The sequence below is a fragment of the Muscardinus avellanarius genome (assembly GCF_963383645.1).
Source record: "Muscardinus avellanarius genome assembly, chromosome: 14".
Taxonomy (NCBI): Eukaryota; Metazoa; Chordata; class Mammalia; order Rodentia; family Gliridae; genus Muscardinus; species Muscardinus avellanarius.
In genome coordinates, this window is record NC_137800.1 from 4,946,166 (window position 1) to 4,954,844 (window position 8,679).

The following is an 8,679-nucleotide window of genomic DNA, read 5'->3' on the forward strand; positions in this document are numbered from 1 at the left end:
ACCGCATCAGTTTAACCAGAGCACGAATTCTGACCAAGAGAGGACCTGGAAAAGCTGTGTGTTTGAAATAATCTATTGTGGGAAGAAATGCATTTTATGGTACTGAGATTGAATCCAGGGGAACTTCACTGCTGAGATACATTCCCAGCCCCTCTTTAAAATTTGGGACAGGGTCTTGCCAAATTGCCCAGGCTGGCTTCAAACTTGTAATCCTTTGTCTCTGTTTCCTAAGGAGCTGGGATTCCAGGCATGCCTCCTGCAGGGCTTGGTGGCTGCCTGCTTCCCTGGACTCAGGGCCATGCCATTCCTGTGCACCTACTGTCCTTCTTGTACCAGTATTGAGAATGGCCTAGGAAAATTTGAGAAAGCTATGATTATTAATAACAAGTCTATAGGAGAGGAGAACTAGGCCTTTCTCTATCTAAAGACAGATCTTAAGAGAGAAGAACTAGGCCTTTCTCTAAAGACAGATCTACATGATTGGATAAGCCAGCTAAGATGGTAGGAGGGGTCGACTTTCATGGAAGGAGATGCCTTGCCACATCTTGTTGGGGAAGGTACCTTACAGGGACATTCACTACTTCAGAATTATGTAAACAAGATGGAGGTCATGGGTATAAAAGTCCAGTCCACGTGTTATCCCTTGGGTGTATTCATTTCGAGTCACCCCCACCCCCATGCCATTTTGGTGTAGGGCTGTATTTCTATTTTCTGTATTTCTATCTATCTAATAACCTTTAAATCTTCAGCAACTGTCCAAGCTATGTATATTTATTCTTAGCTTAGGACAAGAACCCATGGTAATTTTCTGGTTTTGGTCATTTTGGCTTTTGTTATGGGTTGGGGGATAGTGTTTCCGGGACCCTAGCAGGGGTCCCCGGGGAACAGTTTCACCACAACCATACTCTCCCAATCCATAACACTTCGGACTCTCCCTTTTAGTTTATGGTAGCCTGTAGGGCCTTCTGTATAATCTAGGATAATCTCCTCACCTCACAAATCTCAAAATAAGCACATCTGCAAAGACCCCTTTTCTAAAGGGTGGCTGGGATTCAGTTGGTACAAGAAGCTTTCAGATATAGTCATATTCTTAGCAAGACTCAGGTTTGGGTGCCCGAGCTGTGTATTTGCCCACGTGGTAGCAGCAAGTCCTGTACTGCTGCTGGAGTCCAGGAGTGGAGGTCAAAGCGTGAAGCATTCTATTAAGTGTATTGCATAAATATTAAGATAGAAGAACTCTAGCTGCAGCAAGGCCAGCACTGGCAGGGTGTGAACAGAAACACTTCAGAGTCTTTGCTTATATTCCATGTTACTTAATAACAATTGCAGAGGCTGAACAGACAACTCTGTAGTACACAAGAGAATATTTTCTCTTCCAAGAAATTTGCACATTAATTGACCTTTGCAGCTACTCATGAAATTAGACAGGCATGTATTTTACTCCCAAGGAAAAGTGATGGGATTTTCCTCTTCTAAGAGATATTAATGTGTGCAGAGAATTCAAGTTATTTCTCCAAGAGGTGATTAAAGTTAAGTGAGATTGTTAGTGTGGGCCCTTATTCTGTATGACTGGTGTCCTTCCAAAACAAGATTAGGTCCAGACACATGAAGGAGAGACAGGTGAGGACCAAGAAGAAGGCAGCATCTGCAAACCAAGAAGAGAGAACCCAGGAGGAGAAATACACCCTGCTGCCACCCTGACCGCAGACAACCAGCCTCCAGGGCTGTGAGGAGGTGGACTGCTGTTGTTTAAGGCCCTGAAGTGTGGAATTCTGTAATGAGCAGACCAGTGCAATAGGCCATCACCTCCCCAGCACACAGCACATTCTAAAGTCACATGCCTGCTTGCTGGCAAGATGGTATTCATGCTGGCTTTAATTATCCTCGCAGGACGTCCCATCTCAGGGATCTTCCTCTGCTTTTTGCAGTCAAGTCTAATCATTATGGCATAGGGTAACACCATTCTTAGTATTTTACTTTTTTAAAAACTCTTTCTCTAATTTTTTCAATGCCTCATGATGAGGCCTTCCTAGTCCTGCCCTATGTTCTCTGGGTGTGCTCAGGTATATCATTAGACATCATAAGGTTCAAGGCCTGGAGTAAATGCAAGGAATCTGGGTGTGTCCCAGCAGCTGAGAGGAAAAGGCTTCATTGCTCTCTTTGTTCAGCATAGAGCTGTGGTGTCCAACATAATAGCCAAATTCCAAGTACTCTGACATTGAGGACAGAAATCCCTGCACATCACAGAGGAAAGAAATCTCTGCACTTCATAGAGGCCTGAAGCTGCTCCCTCTTAATTGTGACTGAAAGTCACACATCCTCCACATCATGGAGGATGGAAGCCACTTCAAGCATTGGGGAGGCAGAAGCTGCTCATACATCATTGTGGCCAGAAGTCCTTCTTGCATCTTGGAGGTCGAAGCTCCTCCTGCATCAGGGTGCCTGGAAGTCCTTTCCCATCAGCAGGAAGCCCCTCCCCCATCAAAGCATCTGGAAGCCCCTTCCCCTTAAGCCTCTGCTGCAACACAGTGCTGGAAACCCCTCTCATCATGGCGGCAGGAAGCCACTCCAGTGTCAGGGATGACAAAAGCTACTCCCACATCATGGAGGAGGGAAGCTGCTCCCATATCATGGAGGACAGAAGTCGTCCCACCCTGACTCCTTTAATGTGATGAGAATCTGTTGCCACTGGTGACAGCTGCTGAAATGCTTAAAGTAGTGATAAAGGCGGTGAGGAAATAGAGCCACAGCAAACCTGGAAATCCAAGATCATTGAGCTGCCCCGTGGTCAGAGCCGCCCACCCTGATGGCCCTGTGGACAACAAATAAACAAGGAAATGGCGGGTTAATCAGATGAGTAGCCTCAAGTCAAGTAGAAGTATCTAATTTCATCTTCTATAATGAAACAAATCCATTCCCCAGTGTAAAAATAAGATCATATATTCTCTCAAAATTATACCTAATAAAAATTTCAGAAATTAGAACTGAAATGTAAGAGTATGTTAATCTGCAGAGAGCCTTACCAAAAAAATGTCTTAGGAAGATGTACATGTGGACTAGACAGTGAAGAAGAAGTAAAAAATAGTAAATTAAAAAAAAAGAAGTCATTAAGCAGTGGTGTGTGTCCCACAGTACTCAGAACTAAACACAGATGCTGACAGTTCTACAAGGGGAAGTCAGGAACAGGGCAGGTTCTCCTTAGGGGAAATGGCATTCCTGGTTTCCTCTACCCTCATATCAAGGTCATTCACTAAGCCAAGCACTGGAAGGAGGGATGGGGAGGAAATGAGGTGGGGGTTGGGTAGGCTCTAACTGGGAGATGTGCAGGGTTTCAGCCCTAGCAGGAGTGTGGGTCTGCAAATGGTGTGGTCATTCAGCAGAGAGACAGCACACAGCAGACTCAATGGAAGGTGAAGTTTCTCTCTTTATTTTTGGTTTTGGCAAGCATTTTATACTTTCTTTTTTGGCTACATTTTAGTCTTACGATTTTTCTCAGAATTAATACAGTGGTATCTATACAAAGAACTAATACATCAAGACAAGGTGGCAGATGGCTAGTTTCTTTTCCTTTTGGGAACATTTTTTCTTACAAGCAAACAAGAAAAAGATCAGAAGTTTATTATTAACTACTAATGCAATAGCACAACAATATTTTATAATAAGCATTGTGATCTGATTGATATATGCTTTTGTTTTTTAATCAATAGGCACCACTGAGGAGATGAAAGTTTTATGCTTCCCCATGTCCCAATGCTGGGCCTGGGCACCCATCTATTCTGCTGCTGCTCACATACCCAGTGTATGACCAACAAGGTAGGGTTACTGGGGGGACAGAAGTAGGCTCTCTACATCTAGACGGATAGCACAACCTACCTTTGATTCACAGAATGCATGATGGTGGGAACAACTTGTCTTGGTTCTGTTTTAGATTTTATTGTTGATATCTGCTTTGGAAATGCCTGGGGAGGATCAGTTGCCTTTAAGGCTTGTTCTGATTGTAATTGTATGAGTCTTTATAGAATTTTTGTAAGGTTGGTCATTTGGAATTTCAAGTGTAGCAAATACATAAATGTTAAAGCTTCAGGGAGTAAATCTTGAATTAATTTAGACAATTTGGGGCCATTAATAACATAAGTCTCAGGTACCTTTTTTATGGAGATTTTTTAAATTTTTTATTGGTGGAATGTATTCATACATCATAATGGTATAAAGAAAATACTTTTGTAGACATACATGCACACATTGCCCAGTTAGCCCCTACCCGATCCCCACCCCGTTCCCTCCCCATCCCTCCTTCCCATGCTTGGCTTAGTGGTTGACATCTAGTTTTATAGCAATTTATCCAATATTAATGATGATAATCTCACAAAACAGTTTCATTTGTCTGATACCAAGCTTTTGATGACTAAAAGATAACAGTTCAATATTTCTTTTTGCTTTCTTTCTTACCAGAGAATATTTTTTTCTTTTCTTTTTTTTAGGTGAAGCTATTATATATTTATATGTTTATTTTTCAGAAAAAAATCTATCCTGATATGGAATATGGACTCTAGATACCCAAAACCATCTCAAAGAAAAACAAAGCTTAGAAGATGTATATTTTCTGATTTCAAACCATATAAAACTACAATAATTGAAACAGTGTAGTACTGTTCCAGAGGCAGATATATAAACCATTGGAGTTAAATAAAAGCCTAGAGATAAATTCTTCCATATATTGTCAAGTTATTTTTTTTTTTAATTTACTTTTTATTGGTGCAATGTATTCATATATCATAGTGGTATAAAGAAAATACTTTTGTAGACATACATGCACATCTCGCCCAGTTAGCCCCTACCACGATCCCCTCCCTATTCCCTCCCCATCCCTCCTTCCCACGCTTGGCTTACTGGTTGACATCTAGTATTATAGCAATTTATACAATATTAACATTGATAATCTCACATAACAGTTTCATTTGTCTGGTACCAAACTTTTGATGACTTAAAGATAACATTTCAATATTTCTTTTTGCTTTCTTTCTTACCAGAGAATATTTTTTTCTTTTTTTTTTAGGTGAAACTATCATACATTTATTTATTTATTTTTCAGAAAAAATCTATCCTGATATGGAATATGGACTCTAGATACCCAAAACAGTCTCAAAGAAGAACAAAGCTAGAAGATGTATGTTTTCTGATTTCAAACCATATAAAGCTACAATAATTGAAACAGTGTAGTACTGTTCTAAAGGCAGATATATAAACCATTGGAGCTAAATAAAAGCCTAGAGATAAATTCTTCCATACATTGTCAAGTTATTTTTGACAAGGTTTCCACGAACATTTGGTGGTTGAAATATTAATCTTTTAACTAAATATTGTTGAAACATAATAATTACATGGAAAAGAATAAAATTGGACCCTTACCTAATCCCATATACAAATATTAACTCAAAATAGATAATAGACCTAAATATAAATCTTAAGACTATAAACTTTTAGGAGAAAATCTGGGTCATTAAACCTCACAACATTGAAATTGGCAGTGATTTCTTGGATATGATTTCAATGGCACAGGCAACAAAAGGGTAAATAAACTCCCTAAAAAATAAAAAAAAATTGTATATCCAAAGACAATGTAAACAGATTTAAAAGTTACTGATAGAATGGGATAAAATATTTCCAAATGCTATATCTGAAAGTATATAAATATTCCAACTAGAAATCCTAAAAATTAGCAACAATAAAAGCAAACAATACAATTTAGAGATAGGTAAAAGACTAACATAAATAATGAATCTCCACAGATAACCAATCTTAGTTGTCTGTTGGATGGAAAATCTTGTTTCTCTGGTTCTGGTGTGTGTTACCTATTTCTTCTTTGTAGTTAATCTCTTTGAGTATTTTCTCTAGTGCTGGTTTTGAAGACATAAATTCCTTCAGTTTCTGTTTGTCGTGGAAGCTTCTTATTTCCCCATCTAATTTGATAGAAAGTTTTGCTGGGTAGGAAATTTTTGGCTGGAAGTTGTTTTCTTTCAGAGTTTGGAATATGTTACTCCAAGCCCTTCTGGCTCTCATGACCTGGTTTGGGAAGTCTGGAGTGATTCTAATTGGTTTGCCTCTGAATGTCACTTGGCCCTTTGTTTTTGTTGCCTTTAAGATTCTCTGCTTGGCTTCCACATTGGTCATTTTGACAATTATGTGGCGTGGGGATCCTCTTCTCTGATCCTCTCTAACGGGAGTTCTATAAGTTTCCTGGACCCTGTGTATCGACCTCTTGCTCTATGTTTGGAAAATTTTCTGCTATTATTTCCTTGAAAAGATTTTTAATCCCTTTGGTTTCACCTTCTTTTCCCTCCTCTATTCCAATTATTCTTAGGTTAGCTCTCTTAAAATGGGCCCATATTTCTTCAATGTCAGATTTCTGGTGTCGAATTTTTTTTTTCTAAATTAGAAACTATGCATTCATTTTTTGAATGATCATCTTCTAGAAGCAAGATTCTATTCTCCATGTGGTCTAATCGGTTGTTTGTACTTTGAATTGAGGCCTTTACTTCATTAATTGCATCCTTTATCTCTCTTTGGCTCTCTCTGAATTCTTTTAGGAACACTGCTATTATTTCTACAGTTATTTTCCTGATTTGATCTTCTATAAATCTCTGAATTTCTGTTTTATCAGGTTCTGATGTTGTGGGGTTGTGGGCATTCATTGCTCCATTGTTATTCCTCTTTCCCATGATTTCGGAAGTTTGTGCCTTCTCTGGGTTCTTCCCTGGGTCACTACAATTTCACTTAAGGTGCTGTGGATCTCGAGTCTATGGTATCTCAGTTCCCACTACTCCTCTACTGGGTTGTATCGCAGAGTCTCAGACTCAGGGAGTCAATCGAGGCTGCTTTAGACCATGGGGGGTGCCAGGTTGCACGTTCTCCTATGGTGTAATATCTCTGCCACCACCACTCCCCCACTAGGTCAAGTCCCTGGGAGTACAGTACTGGGATTTCCCCTTAGGGGCCCCAATCTGGCTCACTGTTGAGTGTGCAGATGGAGCTGTCGTGGACTCGGTGAATTCGCTGCTGCTGCCGCCGGTAGCAATATGGTGCCGCTGCTGCGCTCTTGGCCGTGAGGCTGGCGTATTTCTTTTCTGTTTCTGAACTCCACTCTGGGTCCCTGCAGGGTGCGCTGAGCCCAGCCCCTGGGAGCTTTAGATGCTCCCTGTGTGGAGAAATCTGCCGAATCCCGCCCTTCTATTTCGCAGCGGATCACCTCGGCTCGCTGTCCGCCACTCCTCTCTGGAGCTTGGTGGGCTGTTGAGTGAGTTGGTCTGGTGCCGTCCAGTGAACTCAATGCTGCCACCAGCAGTAAGGCACTGCTGCCGCGTTCTTGGGCGTGAGGCCGGTGTATCTCCTCTCTGGTTTCTGAACTCCGTTATGAGTTCCCTTCCTCTCTGGAGCCTGGTGCTGCAAGGCAAAATGGCGCCCGCCGCTTCACACTGTGGCTCCAGCTGCAGCACTGCGGTCTGGTTTTTGGTGTCTCATTTTTCCAGCCCTCTTTTTCCTCTGTCCCTTAAAATTACATTTTTTGTTTCTCTGCTGATGGTGTATTCTGGCTATGAAAGGCGCTGATTTTGTGGTAATAGAGATTGGTTGTTAGCGGGGCTCGTAAGCCCCGTTTTGCTCCATCGTCATCTTCCCGGAAATCTCAGGTACCTTTTTGATAACAAGGCCAATTTCAAGAAATCCCCAAATACCCATGCCTAATACTATTCCCCAGAAGGAGATGCCGTGCGCCCATTCCTGGGAATGTCTGCTGTGCAGCATTCCGCTAAATTGAACCTTGCTCAATTTTAGACTGGGAAGAAGGTTCAGCAGGGTTATGTGCATGTGTGTTTCCACAAGTCTTTAATCTCATTAAGATGTATGACTACACTGCACCATTAAAAAAAACTTCAGCACTGGGCATGGTGGTGCACGCTTGTAATTCCCGTGCTTGGGAGGTGGAGACAGGAGGATTGTGCAGGTTCAAAGCCAGCCGCACTGGCTTAAAATACCCTGTTTCCAAAAATAAAAAATAGATCTGAAAATGTAGCCCAGTGGTAGAAGGGTTCCAGGAACCCCAGTACCACGAAAAACAAAACAAAACAAAACAACAACAACAAAAAACTTAAAATGATGCATAGCTCACTTTAAAAAATCTTCCACATAATTTATTTATTTATTTATTTATGTATTTATTTATTTAGACTAAGGCAGGTTTATTTGGTTGCAGTTTTGGGGAGATTCCACATAATTTATAAACAGCCCTTGAGACAGTTTTGTATTATATTGTCTTACTATTAAGGAGCCATACGTATTATGGAAAACTTAATTAGTTTGGAGTTTTCATTGGCAATTTCAGTGACTATCAGTTTTACAATAGACAAATTAGGAACATATCGAAGGGAAGTTAGAATGACAGAAATTCAAATACATATGAATTAAGGTCATGTAAGTGCAAGCAAAACTTTAAGTTCATTGAACAAAATAACAATTTGAATATGTCAAGGTTTTGCAGAATCCTGGCACCTGCCCTCAAAGCCAAATAAAATATTTGGGACAAGATTTTGGAAAGAAGGAAAAAGAAATGTATTGATTTTCTAGCAAATTGGAGAAACCAGTGAACTTAAGTGTTCAAGTGTCAAGCCCCAGAAGGCCCTGAAT